Consider the following 17,540-nt stretch of genomic DNA (forward strand, 5'->3'; position numbering starts at 1 on the left):
ACAATTAGTGACAGTGGGAAGGAAAAATTCCCTTTTAACAGGAGGAAACCTCTGGCAGATACTGGAGGAGAGAAGAAGAACACAGAACCAAAGCCACACCGTGGAAGGGATTAATAATAACTAATGATTAAAAGCAGAGTGATAAACAAACAGAGTGAAAGAAGGTGAGTGAAGAAGAGATGCTAAGTGCATCATGGGGGGTTCGCAGAAGCTTAGGCCCCTTACAGTTTAAATAAGGGAGGATTCAGGGTCGCCTCATCCAGCTCTGATTTCCTTTTTTATTAACCATATATGGTTAATAAAAAAGGAAAGTTTTAAGCCTAATCTTAAGGGTGTCTGTCTCCCGAATCCACACTGAGAGGTGATTCAACAGATTCACCAGAATTAGAGCCCTTCCTGTAAACATTCGTGCCACTTCGTGGTTGCCCTGATGTCCTGCAGTGGAAATATGGCTGCACGTATCCACAATTATGAGGCCAAATACGATGTCTGTTATATTTTCTTGTAAACCTCGAAATAATCACACAGTTTGAGGATTTTGAAACAGTATACACTTGGCACTAATTCTATGTCAGCAGTCAGTGTTAAGAATCATTTGTGGCATTAACCAACCTAATTCTTTGTACAAAAGCTTATATTTCCTTCCACTGAAGCAGGATTTGAATGATACTCATGCCTGGGCCCAATATGGATACATTTTCAGAAGTCAGTGTAAACAAAAGGGACTTTGTCTGTGTCAAATCCATGGTTAGACTAAAGCTTTGTACCAAAGTCCTTCTTTGGCAGCTGTCTCATTATCACCTCAGGGGTCGACCTAAGTTAACAAGTTTTAATGATCATTGTAATGAAAGTACCTCATCTATAGAACCACCAGTCATAGAGAGAGAGAGAATTGCCCAAATTAGGTTATAAAATTGACATTTTTTAGTGTGCACAGATCCAGATAACATTCTTAGGTGCCAGTCTAAAAAAATAAAAATAATTTCAGTCTTTTTATTTCCTATGTAGGTTCCTACAGAGTGGGTCATGGAGCCAAGCAGTGTGTATAATATTCCCCAGTTCTCCACTAGGCAATTTCTGCAGGAACCTATACTTCTACCACCTTTTTTGTCATTGCCTTAGAAGAGCTCTGATGCAAACAGATGCCAGAAAGGAGTGCTGCTAATGTTCCAGTGCACTGACCTCTTAGTGAGACAGCTCCCTCACCTAACACCACATTATTTCCAGTGGTTCCTGTTTCCTGCTGTGAGAGACAAGACAACATCCGGATTCTCCCAAAAATGTGAACATTCACAAAGTTCATGTGTGAAAATCATGTAATGAGACAACGAGATCAAAGATAGGAGTGTTTTGATTACCCTGAAGTAATCTCTTCTCCTTGACCAAAGAGTGATAAGGCTCTGTCCTTCAGAGATATACTTCACCCAGTGGTCTGTATCTCGGTGGTAAAGCAAAACAATAAGCCCAAACAGATCTCAACTTTGCAGGACTACAACAGGAAGATGCAGTCTAAGCACATTCTTCTCTCAGTCACTCCATCATCATTTAGACATCAAAGCTTGCTCAGGTTTTGTACAGTTTTGTTCACACAGCTTGAGTGCAAGCTGTCATTAAAGCTAAAAGAAACAATCAAATACTTTCCAAAAATATCTGCTTATCTGCATTTTTCTTGTTTCTCAAAATTGCTAAGCCGATATTATCATTTGTAATGAAAAAATGTATGTGAAATTCAAAACATATGCAAAATAGACATATCATCATTAGTGGTCTCTGACTTTGGACCCACTGTATGTATCCAAAATTCAGAGAGGCCAACAATAATAGCTCAATTATCCCCGAGGAGAACTGTTTCCACAAACTTGAACACAGGAAATGTTTCCAAATCCGGTAGAGTATGTGAGCTTTTGGGAGGTCTTTTGCCAGTAGAGCAGTTTGATTGAAAGAGTGAGCATGGCTTTTGGTTTTTCACAAAGCAATTCATTCATCATTCATCTGCTTCATTTTATGTTATTACTTTAGTTATCTCTTTAATTTTACATTTTCATGTCTCACATTAATTTTTATTACCATCATGTGCTATGAGTCAGTATATGACCAGTGGAAGGAAGCACTTGTGTGTGCTTGAATGCACTGACTTGCAGGTATGTGCACAGTAGTTATTCTGCTGTGGTATTCGCCTGTTGTTGTTTTTGAGTTTAGTTATAGAGCATTTACTCAGCTAACATCTACGTTACAATTTATAGTAAAACGTTTGCTCTGCACATATTTGAATAACTTCTGTTCCGTTCTGACTGTTTTGAACACTGATTGATATATTGATCAGTAGATTAAATCTTTGATCAATATAATAATTGCCAAAAAATGAGCTAAAGATGGCATTTTTGCAATGAGATAGAAGGCTTTGAAGCAAACAAAAGTTTTCTTTGTGAATGCATCGACTTAATGATGAATAGACTAATCTTTTCATGTGAACAAATGAGAAACTCCATATAGATTTGGATGACTTGTTTTGATTACCAGTGGCTACATTAAAGTGATGGCCACACACTCAAAAAAGTATTTATGCACAAAATGCTGACTTTAAGTAATTTGACTAGATATTTGTTAAAGTGTGCATGTAAATTTCCATGTAAGTACAATGTTAACCATTACATTTACATTACACATAACAAGTAAATACAGGGCCAGTATTAATGATACAGATACTTTTAATCTATAAAGGGAGGGTTATGTAGAGAGCAGCGTGTCATGATTTATGAGATGAATTGTTATTCATTTGCAAATTTTATTGACCAATAAATCACAGTGATTTTACCTTCCACAATAATTAGTTAATACATCAAAAGCACATCTTTCTGAGCGTGTTTTGAAACTGTGTTTCTTGGAGACCTGGAATGTAAATGTGTTTGTCTTTAAAGCACATTTGTGTCAGTGCTATAGGCTATAAATAAACTAGTCGTAACAGTCAAAACAAAAAGGTTCAGACATTTTTCATAGTGGGGTTTTCAAAAAAACAATCACAAAACAAGTTATTAAACACAATTCATTAAGCTACATACTGAACTTGGAGGAGAGGAATCAAATATCGATCCTATTGGCTCGTATCGATCTGAAACTGTCAGTGTTGGCATCAATAATATTGATATTTGGTTTGCTCCATTCACCTCTATTGATCACACTCACAAAGTGTCCCAGTAGCATCTCTCCACTCAGTCTTGCTTAAAATAACCATTATTTCTATATTTAATGGAAAACCCGTCAAGCTCCATGAAGCAGATGAGGATTGCAGGAAGGAAGAAAATTATTCCAAGATTTCAAAATAAAACTCTGTGTTTCTGAAACAACGCTGTGAAGCGGTGCCACATGTAGGACAGAACAAACTCACATCAGATGAGATGCAATATCCCAGACATCCACCACAAGTACTTGTGGAGCAAAACCGTAGTGGTCAACTTCACAACTGCATCAGTGTGTGACCTAAAAGAAAAGAAAACAGGCCAATGCAAAAGGCATTGTGGGAAAAGGCAAAGTAAAGTAATAAAGTAAAAGACAGCTTTTTAAAGACAAACTTCTCACAGCGACTTTCTGGGGCAACCAGTGAGGTTGGTTAAAATTAGCTGGGACAAGTAGGGTTGTGGGGTGCAAACTGATGAAAGATCACACACATTCGCGTGATGGGAAATTTCCTGTAGCACATTAAATATGATTAATATGGCCACTGTGTATGTTGGCAGCCTATCATGTGGAAATGTGAAAGTGTGTTCTTTGTTTCTTCAGTAATTGGCTCTATCTGTCCTCGAATGGCACGAGTACTGCTCTGTTCCTGGCTGAATTACAGTGTCGCTAACCCGGTGGAAACACAGCTGAGCCTGCCAGTCACAAACACACACTCACACAAACACATACTGTAGCCACCATATTGTAAATGCATAAATGTATAAACTAGCCACCATACATTCCACAGAGATACAACCACCGATTGCTAGGGAAACATGTATTCCCAAATAGTTGGGAGTAGTTCCTGGAAGCTGCTAGTTCTTGCTTGTTCAAATTGGTTGCAGAGAAAGTGCTGCACCAAACTTCCGAGTGACTGCTTTTAGTTGTTAACAGATTGCCATGGTTGCCTGTTGTTTTTCATGTTCGTCTGCAAATACTAACTATTAGCCGAGCAATAGTACAACTTGATAAACTGCGATGCAAACTGAAAATGGAAACAGTTCATGTTTAAAGTTTGCGTTGTACCTCAGCAAGTTTTACTTTGAAGGCAAATGGTCTCCATTTCTGGTTTCTGTCACAGTTTTGCTAAAGTTCGGAGAATAGCTACACAGTGTTGTTGTAGACATGTCACTAAACACGTCATTCAAACTACAATCACAACAATAGCTAAAGTAATCATAAGGAGATTTTTTGCCAGCTGGTAGAGAATCACACATACCTTATGTCCCTAGCAACAGGTGGTTGCCAAGAGGTTTCCAAGATGTTACTGACTGGTCAGTAGGTCTGTGTGAGTCGTGACTTGTTGATTTCACCCCACACTGTCATCCAAAACAGCTGCCAAGTTAATCTCACGCAGTTAGTCTGTTGGATTATTCACATTGCTTATAAAACACTACACATTTTACTAGAGAAGTTGTTGGAATGTGCTAAACTAAACAATTTGTTAACATGTTTTAACTAGAGATGGCACGATACCACTTTTTTATGTCCGATACCGATACCGATATCATAAATTTGGATATCTGCCGATACCGATATGAATCCGATATAGTGTTTTTTAATCAACAAAACTGTTTTTTAAATATCTTGCTGCATTTTGTATAAGTTCATACTCAAGTTTAAAACAACAACTACACTAAAGCTATTCTGTTATACCTGTATACAAAAAAAAATATTTCATAGTTCAGCAATACTGATCAATCTAATAAACTTAAACCTACACCATCCTCCCTATTCTGGTATTTTAAAGAGTACTTAGCATAAATATTAAGCAACCTAACTAATAGGGTTCCAACTCCCAGCAACAAAAATAAATAAATAAAAAATAGGGAACCACCCCTCACGCTCCACCTCATGATGCTTAATCGACGTAATCAACCTTAATTTGATGCAGTGTGAAAAAAAAATGCACAGAAATCAATTATTTTTCAAGAAATATTAAATAGATTCAACATCTTTCTTCAACAAAATTGCAGACTGCACAGATAGTACCTTCCCAAAGGAAAAAGTACTATAGCTTACTAGGGTATATTAGACTTAATAGTTACTATATACAGTAATGGACTTCTATTCATTTTACATCAAATTAAAACTTTGGGTGTCAGATAATTATTTATTAAAAGCTAGACATTTTAAATGAGAATAAGAAAGAAAAGTATGTCTTTGTGCCCCCTTTTCCCTGTTAATGCCCTATCGGCCCCCCTGGCTAAACTTTGCTAGATCCGCCCCTGCACAGTTACCAGCGTCAGCTGCGTAGAAAAAGATCCTCCAGTAGAAAGTAATATTAAATACATTCTAACAACAGCTGATCAAGCTTAAACGTGCTGCTGTTGTTCAGCCGCTGGTTTCCTCTTTCTGGTGCAAAGTGGGCCAAAAGCAAACTAGAGACACGGACTCGCGACAGAAAAGCCAATCAGCTGATCGTTAAGCAGTTTCAGGATTGAAGTAGCAGCAAGAAGAGGCAGTCGTTTGTTAAGCTTAACGCAGGAATGCTTTACAAACATTCAGAGATGGACTTACACACTTGCTTTACTTCTCTCGGGATAACTTTGTCGGAGATGAAATGCCGGGTTGCTAGCGAAGCTCCAAATGCTATCCAGACCACCGACAGGTCCTGCATGCCACAGCCGCTCTATCACGTGATGCATACTGCTCGACGTGCTAACGTTCTGAGGTGAGTTACGGCGTGTTGCAAGTTTTGTGAGGTGCTTTCGTGATATTTAATGGATCGGATTACATTTTTTATTTTTCTCCGATATCCGATCCAGTAATTTAGGTCAGTATCGGACCGATACCGATACGTAATATCGGATCGGTCCATCTCTAGTTTTAACACATATTGACACTAATGTAGTCACCGAATTGCATAAAACACTCCGTTTTGAGATGCATTCATTTTTCATCAGTCATATGTAATTTAAGATAATGCAGGAATGGGTTTCTTCACGTCTCAGTTCACATCCACAGATTATCTGCTTCACAGAAACACTCTTGATGACAGTAAAATGATTTCAGCAGCCATATGGTATTGTTGAGCCTGTGCAGCTTACAAGTTCACACCTAGTAAGAGAAAGGAATCTTGGGCTTCAAGATAAAAACAACATACACTGAAATCCCTCGGCTCATCATTTTGCCAGATTTAGCCAGTGATTAGTCTAGGCCGAAGCTGCTTTGAGATTCTTTAATTTTATTTCTTAATATGTGCATATACCAAATGTTCTGCCAACTTATTTATACTACAGCAAGTCTCTGAATAGAACTGGGTGTATTTACATTGCATTTTGCAAATGGTACTCAATGTACCTAGGTAGAATCTGTGGTCTGGCAATCTTTCCCTTTCAGGAACGCAGCCAGTGCAAACAGTACACTGTAAAATGTGATAAGTTAACTTTGCTTTTTAAAAAAGTATGTAAACTTGTTTAAAAAATAAAGAAGAATAAATGAAAAAAAATGTTATATTAAAAATAATGAATAATTTTCAGCTTAGATTGGCCAAGTCATTGGATCTCATCCTTACCAAACAGCAGTTACCTTACTCTGGGCTTCATCATCAAAGAAGAGAGCTTTGCTTTGTCACTTACCAAGTAAAGTTCAGGCCTTCGTTATTCTCTGTCTTCAAAGATATTTAATTTGTAAATAACAGAGAAAAGAGTGATGAGCATTTAACAACTCGTGTACCCTATGAGTGCTCCAAGATCTTGACAGAAGAGCTGAAGAACTTGTTTGGGCTGCTTTGCAGAAATAGCTGCAGTTGCAGACCAACCCCTTATTAGCACCTGAAAATAGATAAATGAATGTGAACGTTCACAAAGTACTAAACAGGATTATTTTCATCTCACCATTTAAATGTTTAAAGAAGTATTTGAGTAATGTCACAGATTCCTGACAGGATGATATACACATGGGTGGAGTGAAGGACAGGAAATGAGAAAATAACTTTATCTTCCTTAGTAATCATGGTAGTGTTCATTTACCTGTCAGTCCCCGTGTGTTTGTGTGTATTTGAGTATAAGGGCTTGAATATACTTCTGTATCTGTAGCCAGCCCGTAGTTGCTAATGGGACTGAGACAGAATGTGAGATCCCAATAATGACCTCCATTATTGTAATTTCAAATAGTTCTCCTACATTTTAGGGCAAATAACTACCAATAAACACCTCAATTATGGGGCGCAGCCAACCGCAAGAGTTTTCTTACAGATCTGTCTTTGGTTGCTTACATTCAAGAAACACACTGTGGAAGAAAGCATTCAAATGTTGAATGTTAACTAAGTTCAGGCATGAAATGGTTCCGTTTTTATCATTTAAATGTTCTTTAACTAATTATATGTTTTTGTATAAACATGTCATAAAAAAGGAGGACCTTTGTTTTTTAGGGTTTTTTGCACCATGAAAACATGAAAAGTTTCACAAGATAGATGTCAGCCTGCCTGAAATCTGTTCTCATTCACTAAATTTTTTTTCCAGTTATTATTAGATTACAGATACTGTTGCAATTTTGTTGAATCTTTGAGAAAACTATTAAGTGGATGAACTTTTGGATTCAGCATCTGGCCATTTAAAAAAGATAGTAATAGTTGTTATGCAGTGTAGTAATTATAGGATAGTTTTGTACAGTCTGTAGCTTAAACTATTTCATGGTAAAATAAATAAGTAAATAAACCAGGTACTTAAAATTCACATAATCATTACATGACTGAGTAGCATCATACCTAAAATAAAGGTTTTGTGACCTCTGCTGTAGCCAGGGTAGTGCACTGTGACCAGTGGAACCTCCCCCAGAAAGCCACTTTCTGAAATCTTGTGCTGTTGATGCTGATTTGATAATAACAAAATGTTGGCATGTGTTGGGATCAGTGTGACTCATTCTTCATGTGTTGTTTTTGCCCCAGGAGGTTTCACGCGTTTCCCACAAATAAGAACTACTCACCTGTAAAAGTGTGTTCTGCTTTGGCAGCAATTGCACTACCCTGGTACTAGTTACTGAATTAAAACAACAACTAAATATTCAGTCAGGCTTGAGACAGTGGCAGCGCTCGCTGTGTATTTTTCTCAGTCCACAGAGACGAATCCTTGCTTTCATGTTAAGACATGAAAATCATCAAAAGTGGTTTTTACAATGTTTTCACAAAGAGAGAAAGAGACAGCATCAGTGATGTAAGACAGTCCACATTAAACTGCTCAATTAGCCTCATGCTGCTGCCCACAGGCAATATTTGGAGCCAAAACATTACATTGCATAGCAGCAAACGATTTAGCAGAGTTTCCATTTGTTTTATTTCTTGGATCCCCACTGATTGCAGGATAAAGAGTTCTGCTGCTCAGTTCTTGAGTCACATACTGTGCATTTTCATCTTTTGCAACTTCGAGTGGTGGCATATCTGAAGTCTCAGTGAAAACATACTTTTCCTGTTGTTCATGTTAACATTTCCTTATCTTCACTAGGTCAGTAGAGTAAAGTCAGATGCGATTAAGGTTAATGTGCTTCCTTCTTTTTACACAAGTGAAAGTGTGTCTGTATACATTATTGCAAACTGCCTACTGAGAGCTCTCTCTTTGTTGCGAAAACACACAAACATGCATGAAAAGTAAACTTCCCAAGGTGTTCTGTGAAAGACGCTTGTGTTCTCACTTAACTTTCCACCACACTTGGGTTCAGTGAACACAAGCCAGCACTCATGGAAAGAAGTACGACAGGAACTTGAGGGGAAAAGCTACCCAAAAACCCTGAGTTTGTTGTACTTTATTGACCCCTGTGGGGCAATTATCTTCTCTGATTAACTCCCCCTCCAAAAGGATATCAGAGGTCAGGTACAGAAGAGCTTCTGTGGTGGAATTTAAATCTCTCCTGATTAGATTTTATGATCAACTTCTTATACTACATTTCTTCACACTGACTCCCCGTAAAGACGTCATGGAACAGTCAAAACAACATTGGTGACATGCTTTGGTGTATAGTGTTGCAAGTGTATGGGAACTACACAGGGGGGATTTTGAAGTGTTACGTCAAGTTGGGCACTAGAGGTTTTCTTTTAGGAAAGGCCAGTCAGCAGCACCATAAGAATTCACATTTCAACCATATGAGTTCTTCAATGTAGGTGAACCCACAAATGTTACTATAGAATGGTCCATTGGTGCTTTATGGCAGCAGTGGGTGATGTTCTGGGTTATGGCGTTAGCGTGATTAGATTGTCATTCCCAACTCATTATTTTTTAACTTCAAGGGTTGCCAGTATGCAGTGCTTTTAAACCTAAACCACAATCATTTCCCAATCCTTAAATGTCTAACCCTCACCAGCAAGTAAAACTGAAAGTAATAAACAGGTGAAAATGAAACTAAGCATGTGGGGAAAAAACTTGATGACGGGCTCTGCCAGGGCTGCCCTTTGTCACCGATTCAGTTCATAATTTTTATGGACAGAATTTCTAAGTGTAGCCAAGTGGTGGAAGGCTTTCACTTGGGTGGTCTCAGAATCTCATCTCTGCTTTTGGCGGATGATGTGGCTCTGTTGGCTTCAATGGGTGATGGCCTCCAGCTCGCAATGGAACAGTTCGCAGCAGAGTGTGAAGCAGTGGGAATGGGAATCAGCACCTCCAAATCTGAGGCCATGATCCTCAGCCGGAAACTTCCCAAGGTGGAGGGCCCACTCAGGGACAAGTTCTTGCCCAAGTGGAGGAGTTTAAGTATCTCGGGGTCTTGTTCATGAGTGACGGGAAAAGGGAGCGGGAGACCGACAGACGGATAGTGCCGCGGCTGCAGTGATGCGGACGCTGTACCGGTCCGTTGTGTGAAGCAGAGCTCTTTGACGGTTGATCAACGTCCCTACCCTCACCTATGGTCACGAGCTGTGAGTAGTGGTAGTGGTCATGGACCTTGTGGGCTTCAGTACAGTGTTTTGTACAATGTTTTGATACAGTGAGTGAATTTGGTAGCAATATAGATCAACAATGTCACCAGTGTGTGTAATAAAGAAATAAGGTGCAGTTATTGTGACCCACCATTGGGTACAAGTTCTTGGTACAAGTTCTTGTACCGCGGGGTTCTTGGTACAAGAAGGGCTGTGCTCAGATATTGTTTTTAAGATGCTGTCTTCTTTCGGTGAGCAATCGAGGCTTATTTGTTAGCAATCAACAATGTGGGAGAAAGAAGAAAACAAACTTTTACTTTACATGCAGCCAGAATCTTCACATTGCCTTTATCTCATCTTCATGATGATTTCATAGCATTTATAAAATAAGACACGCGTGGCTCTTTGGTCCCCACTCCCATGCATGATAAAGCTCATATTTTTCACTGTGGATTACCACCAAAGCTCCAAACCTATTATTCAGAACAGCCCTACACTAAACCAGAGCCACAAAATAGAGGGGCTGGCAGAAAAGACTTTCTTCTCCACTGTATGCAAAGTTTTAATGAATTTACAGTTATTCAAATGATCTCAGTCTAAAAAATCCCTTTTTGGGTCCATGATGTGGAACCATTGGATAGCTTACCCAGCTTTGCCTAGCTGGTAATCCGGCTCTAAGAAACAGCCCTGTTCCCTGTCCTTGGATGGCATTCAAGTCCTGTCTTTGAATCACCCCTTACGTCACACACCCAACTTAAAACCGATCTAACAACAAAGTTGGTTTGCACAAATCACAGGGAAAATGGCAAATTATGACAAAAGACAAGAGGATGTAATCATTCCCGTTCCTAAACCATGCAAATAATTGCTTCCAGGTAAATTATTAAAATCATTATTTTTAAACAAAGTTTGAAAACATGACCTGACTGTGTTGCCTTACGGCAGTTAGTTTGTGTTAGAACATGCTGGATGAGAAGCATCTAAGGGTTTATTTGCAAGGTCTCCCACTTTATATGTGGCTTTGTGTGTGTGTGCTTCTGCATATTTGGGCATTATTTGCAAACACTTATTTTTGTGTTTCATCTGCGTTTGCGTGCAGTGATGAATCCAGTGTGTATGCGCACTGTGTATGTGTTTGGTTCAAAAGCCTCCTGCCAGCTGCACGTGTGTGTGTGTGTGCGTGTGTGTGTGTGTGTGTCTGTGTGACTTTGCATAGCACATCTCTCCATCTGCACAACAGCAGCAGACGCAGCACTAGCAAACAGCTTTTTTCCCCTCCACCCCTCGCTGTGAATTCCTTACATTCACAAGACCTGAGGGCAAATGGGAGTGAGAGCACAAGTGTGTTGTGTTTCCCCTGCTCTCTCTTTTTTCTTTTTTTACAACACTCCCCTGTGCCTGGTGTGTGAGCGTGTGTGTCGGCCTCTAATTCATGGCTTCTTTTCTCAAAGTGCTGGTAGAGTGAGCGTAAATAAGTATAATGTAGCCGCAGAGTTTCTATGCAGCCATAAATAACGTGTGATAAAAGGTGACAAGGGTGGGAGGGTGGCGAATGGATTGCTTTTTATATGGCTCCCAAGTGTGGAAATAAGCCACACTGCACATACACACAGGCACAGCACATACTCTTGACATATACATGATTACATAAGACAGAGATTGTGTGTGTCAAGGCAAAGGGGGGGAGGGTGACGGCTCCAATTGTGACTTTTAGCTGTTTGACACACTGCAGGTATGAACTGTCAAACTTTAATATTGTGTTTTTTAGTAACCCTGTGAGGTCTAAATCACCTACCATGTTGTAGGTAAAAATGCGTGTTGTTTGGGAATGCTCATTTAAGTCATTGTTTTTGTACCCAAGACTTGGGACATCTTCTTTTTCTGAATTTAATTTATCTTTATTGATGTAATGCCTTGTCACCTCACGGTGTGACATATTGTAAGGTAAAGACCCTGCAATAATAAAGAGAAATCCCAAACAGATTAAGTTAACAGATTCAATGTTTTCTCTGTAGCACCTAGCATTACAATGTCATTTTTCTTTCATTGTAATTTCTTTCTTATAGCTCAGTCACACCAGAGTAAAGTAAGATAGCAACTTCTTTGCGACTTGAAAAACCAGTGGCTGCATTCAATTTGTTTCTCTTCTGTGACTGATTGTAAGCAGTTTTAGCAGCCGACTGTCAAAAGTGATCGCCCAGTTGCATGACAAACCTCCAATTACAAGGTGAATGCAACAGTTCAGTGGTGAAAAGCAACCTGTTTTTACACTTGACTCAGACTGACTATAATCACTCTCAGACAAACTGGAGAGTGTTTGCAAACAACCACACTGCAAAAACTTACCAAAACTTACCAAAAAAAATCTTACCAAGTATATTTGTCTTATTTGTTGTCAAAATAATTGTCATGCATCTTGAAACTGGAGAATTTTCACTTATTCCACTGGCAGATTTTTCACTTATTTCAAGCAAAAATATCTTGTATTAAGTAAAAAAATCTGCCAATGGAACAAGTGAAAATTCTCCAGTTTCAAGATGCACTGTCTAAAAACAAGTCCCTATATCTTACTGAAATGTTACTCTGTAGCTGATTGTGTCTTATTTTAAGTATGACAAGATTATTTTGAGAACAAATAAGACAAATACTAGATTAATAATTAGATACGTAGGATTTTGAGTTTTGCAGTGCACAATCTAATCTCTAAATGCAGACAGATTGTGATCACGTCTCTATTTGTGGAGAAATGTATGTTTTATAACTGGGAGGTTGTAGCTGGAATCATGAGAATTTCTGTTTAACTGCCGACTTGACCCAACAGACTTACAAACTGATAGCAGACTGACTCCCTCTTATTGCCATTTTAACACTATCTTGTTTCTCAATATCAATAATGTAATAATAGTGGACATGCCATGGTCTTCAGCCACTGTCTTCACTTGATTGCAGCATTCACATTCAAACAAGCACACTGGTGTCCTGGTAATCACAAGCTAAACAAACACACTTCCATTAATTGGTAAATCTAACTTTTCAAATCATGTCCAGTGACTTTGTCCTTATAGTTCTTGCATTAAAACTGGGGTGGATGTAAGCCTACTGCTATAGCTCTGGTGGATGCTAAGGATTTGAACAGGACTTTAGCCCATTAAGCTAATTAAATAATATGCAGTTGCCTGTGTACTTCTCTTTTATGAAACTCACGCTCTTTCCTGTTAATGAATGGGTATATGACCATTTTATGCTATAACATGTTGTTTCATGAGTTCAGTTCGTGTATTTGTATTGTTACCCTGGCATGTTAACGTTTGTGGGTAATTATAAACATCTTTTAAAAACAGAGGGGGGGACAAGAGCAAAGAAACAAATGTTTGACATTAATCAGCAGCAAGCAAATGCTTTTGTTTCTCTTCCTTGTTCTTTCCTGGCTGTCAAGACCTCATTATTTTCACTATATTTAAAAAAAAAAAGTTGCTCCATAGTCATTTGCCTAACCAGTGAAATATTTCTGGTTTGAAACTGGGAAGAGAAACGCACATATGTCAAGTTACCTGCTGTGGCTAAAAAACAAACAATAAACAAGAAGTTATGCATTTATTTCCTCCATCTCCTTCTTTATCTGTCAGATATGTAGTCAAATCAGTGTTTGCCAAAATAATAATTTAATAAGAGCCTCAACTTTACACAAGAGATAAAAGACGAAAGAAAGAAAAAAGTAAAACTGCTGGACTCAATGTTGGAAAGGGAAAAATGAACATTTTGACTTTTCCTCAGTGTTTTTCCTGGGAATTGATAGTTACTATCAGATGTGCCCATTAATGACTTCAGCATGGTCTAAACAAATTACTTCCTATGAAGTAGCATCTGAACACCTCTAAAGACGAGCACAGCCTCCTGTCCTAGCGCCAATGTGATGACTCTAGGTACAATAGGGCAGATGTTTGGAGAGTCTTCCCTCAAACGGATTCAAGGAAGGAGTTGAGAGAGAAATATAAAATAACAGCCTGACAGGGAAACTCATTTCACCCCCCCGCCTCCACCCCCACCCCACATGGCAAGTTGCTGCATGAAGTGTTAAAATAAACTTAATGGATGCAGTCTGTCAGTTCCGAACGTTGGAACGACCGGAGGGGGTCTGCTGTACTGGTGCATTAACAGCAATGACATTTTGAAAATGCTAGAATCATTGAATCCAGAGAAAACATTCAGTATGGTTAATGTTTATTTTTGTGGCTTTGACTAAAATACACAAAAAGTGTCTCTCTCTTTTTTGGAAATCCAAATTTAAAGGCTTTTAATGACCTCTGGCAAGCAGCTCCAGGCTACAGCTCACATCTTACCTCAGATTCGTTTTCGTGCGTCATTGGTTTAATTAGGCTTTTCAATCAATGGCCCTCAGGCCGAATTCTGCTTTCCAAAACATTCTTATTTGTTCCTCCAAAGGGTTTAAGAGAGCGATAAGGCTGTCCCTTTTGGTCTCTGTATAACATTTTTAAATTACATTGTGGAATGACATCACTTAACTTAATCTAATTACACAAAGACACAAAGAAATCACTCTTGGGACTATGAGAACCGGCACGGATACCAAATAAAAAATAATAATATTTTTTCCTTGAATGTAAAGAAAGAAACAGTATTTGTTTCTTAGGAGTTCAAAGTTACAGTAGAGGTGATGCTTCCATCTGCAGTTACTTATATTTGATGGCGTGTACCTTTCTCATGCATAAACAAAATTTGGAGACAGGGAGTTTGGCAGCAAGACCATGCGCAGAGCAGACAGTAGATATGACATGACATGATATGGTACGCGTCAGATACAACATGAAGGAAGGTGGCTTTCTAGACCGTTTGCAGATGTGCAGCAACTGTGGACAGACTAAAGCTGCTTAAATAGCACACCTCAAATAAGATAACCAATTGGACTTGCAGAAAGGTATCAGCTGAGCCCGTCAACTGATGTGGGTTGCATTGATATTAGTTGATCTTGCTGGTATCTGGTCTTTAAGTGATGACGTGATAAATTCTGATTCTGGGTCCAAACTACTCAGTGTTTAATAAGGCTGCTGTGTTTTTAACCTTTTTTAATGCTTTTTCTCTTGTTCTATTTAATCTAAAAACAGTCAGTGATCACTGTTGGCCTTATTACTGCTATCCATTTTAAAGCAGTTTTTAAACCCTTACGATGTTACTACAGCCCAGCCCATGCAGCTGATTATCTCAGTTGTTCTCCTGGCTGAAGTTTGGTCCGCTTACAGCATCCTCCATCCATGTGACTGCATTTGTCTCTAACCGTCACGTTAACTTTTATCGAGTAGAAAAAACTTAGTTTCACTGTTTATATTATGCTAACATAGCTGTGTCGCTAGCGATCACGTAGCACATCGTTATATACCAGCTAGCCAAACTTCAGTAACCCTACAAACATCACTGCTGTTTAGTTTCCTTTCTTCATTTATGTCGGATATTTCAGAAATCTCTCAGTCAGAACATGGTATATTATATTTAGATGGAAACTAGTGAGCTAACTTCCTGCTAACTTCTATCTCCGTTAAATTTCATGAATTCTGTTTTAATGGATGCCTGGATGTTAAACTTAATTGTTAAACCTGGTAGAGCGGCCACACTGATCATTTTATTAAAGATGAAAGGATTTGGACAGTTTTTTTAACTCTCAGTGATGCTGCAGTGATCGTTTGACTTATGGACCTGCAGCTGAGTTTGGGCCCAGACACGGCTAATGACGTCAGACTTAAAGATCGGATTGTAGCCTGATGTGTTGGATTGCCAGAACAAACTCTACGCTTGTTTTATGTTCTTACAGGTATACACGAACACACCCCCCTCCAACATGAAACCTTTATTAACATTCCTGAAAATGTTTGAATATGCAACAGATTTTTCTCATCTCAGTTTTTGGTCACGTTAAGTTTTCTTGATGAATGATGTAAAAAGGGCAGCTCCAACTGAACTACTCAACTGTCTGCAATCTTGAGGAAACATTATGGTCACGATGATTATAAAAACATCTGTGTATTATTGGCCATACTCTGGTTCACGATCATATGTCATGGTCCTGAGTCTTTGATCCAGCATTTTAAAAATGGACTTTCAAATACAGTTTCCTATTAAATAAACATGTTTTTTGAAATATGGCACAGATTTAGGGTCAACTGCCAGTGATCTCGATTATCTCAGACAAGCTGGCATCTGCCCTGTTAGACTTGGCTCTGGGACTCATGAACTCTCTGCTGCCCAGCCTCCAACTGCTGCCCGGTGGTCATGGTGGTCATGTCAAGCCCAGCCTCTTCAGAAGGTGAGGACTGTAGCCTTTTTTTTGCCTGCTCACTTCCAGGAGGAAACGATGCTCCTGCCATTGCGCTCTGCGTGTGTCTGCTGAGACTGGGTGTATCCGACTTTTGCCTCGAGTAACCTTGAACTAATCCCGTGTCTTTATCTTTTGCTAGAAGAAGCCACTTCACAAACAAACTTGCTACTCACTGCATCACTTCAGTCTGAAATTGCCACAAATAATTAATTTGTGCATTTTTTTGTTTCTGAGCCGGCAGATCATAAAACTGTGTGTTCCATTTATGGGTGTAACCGTATTGAGACTATGTCATTTGTTTTAGAATTATGAAAACATGAGTTGGCAAACTCGAACAAGTGTGTCTTTAGTCCTGATTTCACCCCATCACCCCCAACCGCTCACAGCAGATGGCTGCACTCCCTGGTTCTGCCAGAGGTTTTTTTCCCTGTTAAAGGGAAGTTTTTCTTTCCAACTGTCGCCAGGTGCTTGCTTATAGAGTGGTTGTCTGATATTTGGGGTTTCATTTATATTACTATAAGAGGCGCTATACAAATAAAATTGAATTGAATCACAGATTGTATCACTTGTGGCTACTCAACTTGAGATTTGAAATTTATTGACTGTTGTTCCGCCTGGTGCTTCCCCAGAGAGTATTTAGGAGTTTCTGCAGGCTCAGCTGGTGACCTCTGTGTATCCTGAGCCTAAGCTAGAGCTGCCAGATCCTGAGTCAGTGCAGACTGGATACACTAGCTAAAAATAATTTTACACTGCATTCAGCATAATTGCAAGACATGGAAATATCTACAACCCTAATTCCAAAAAGTTGGGATGCTGTCTGAAATGTAAATAAAAACAGAATAGAGTTTCATAATTTTCAAGTCTCCTAGAATCATATTTTATTAACAATAGAATAGAATATTCTGTGTTTAAACTGAGAAAAAAAGTGCTTTTTAAATTTGACAGCAACATGTCTCAAAAACACCAGGACAGGGGAATGTTTACCACTGTGTGACACAACCTCTTCTTTTAACCACAGTCCATAAATGTCTGGGAACTGAGACCAGTTGCTGTACTTTTGGCAAAGGAATACTCTTTACCATTCTTCTCTTACAGGATTCTGTTGGCTCAGTAGTCTTGGGTCTTGTGTTTTATTTTTTTTTGTTTCAT

This window comes from Simochromis diagramma, unplaced genomic scaffold, assembly GCF_900408965.1.
Source record: "Simochromis diagramma unplaced genomic scaffold, fSimDia1.1 OVJJ01000705.1, whole genome shotgun sequence".
In the NCBI taxonomy this organism is placed as follows: domain Eukaryota; kingdom Metazoa; phylum Chordata; class Actinopteri; order Cichliformes; family Cichlidae; genus Simochromis; species Simochromis diagramma.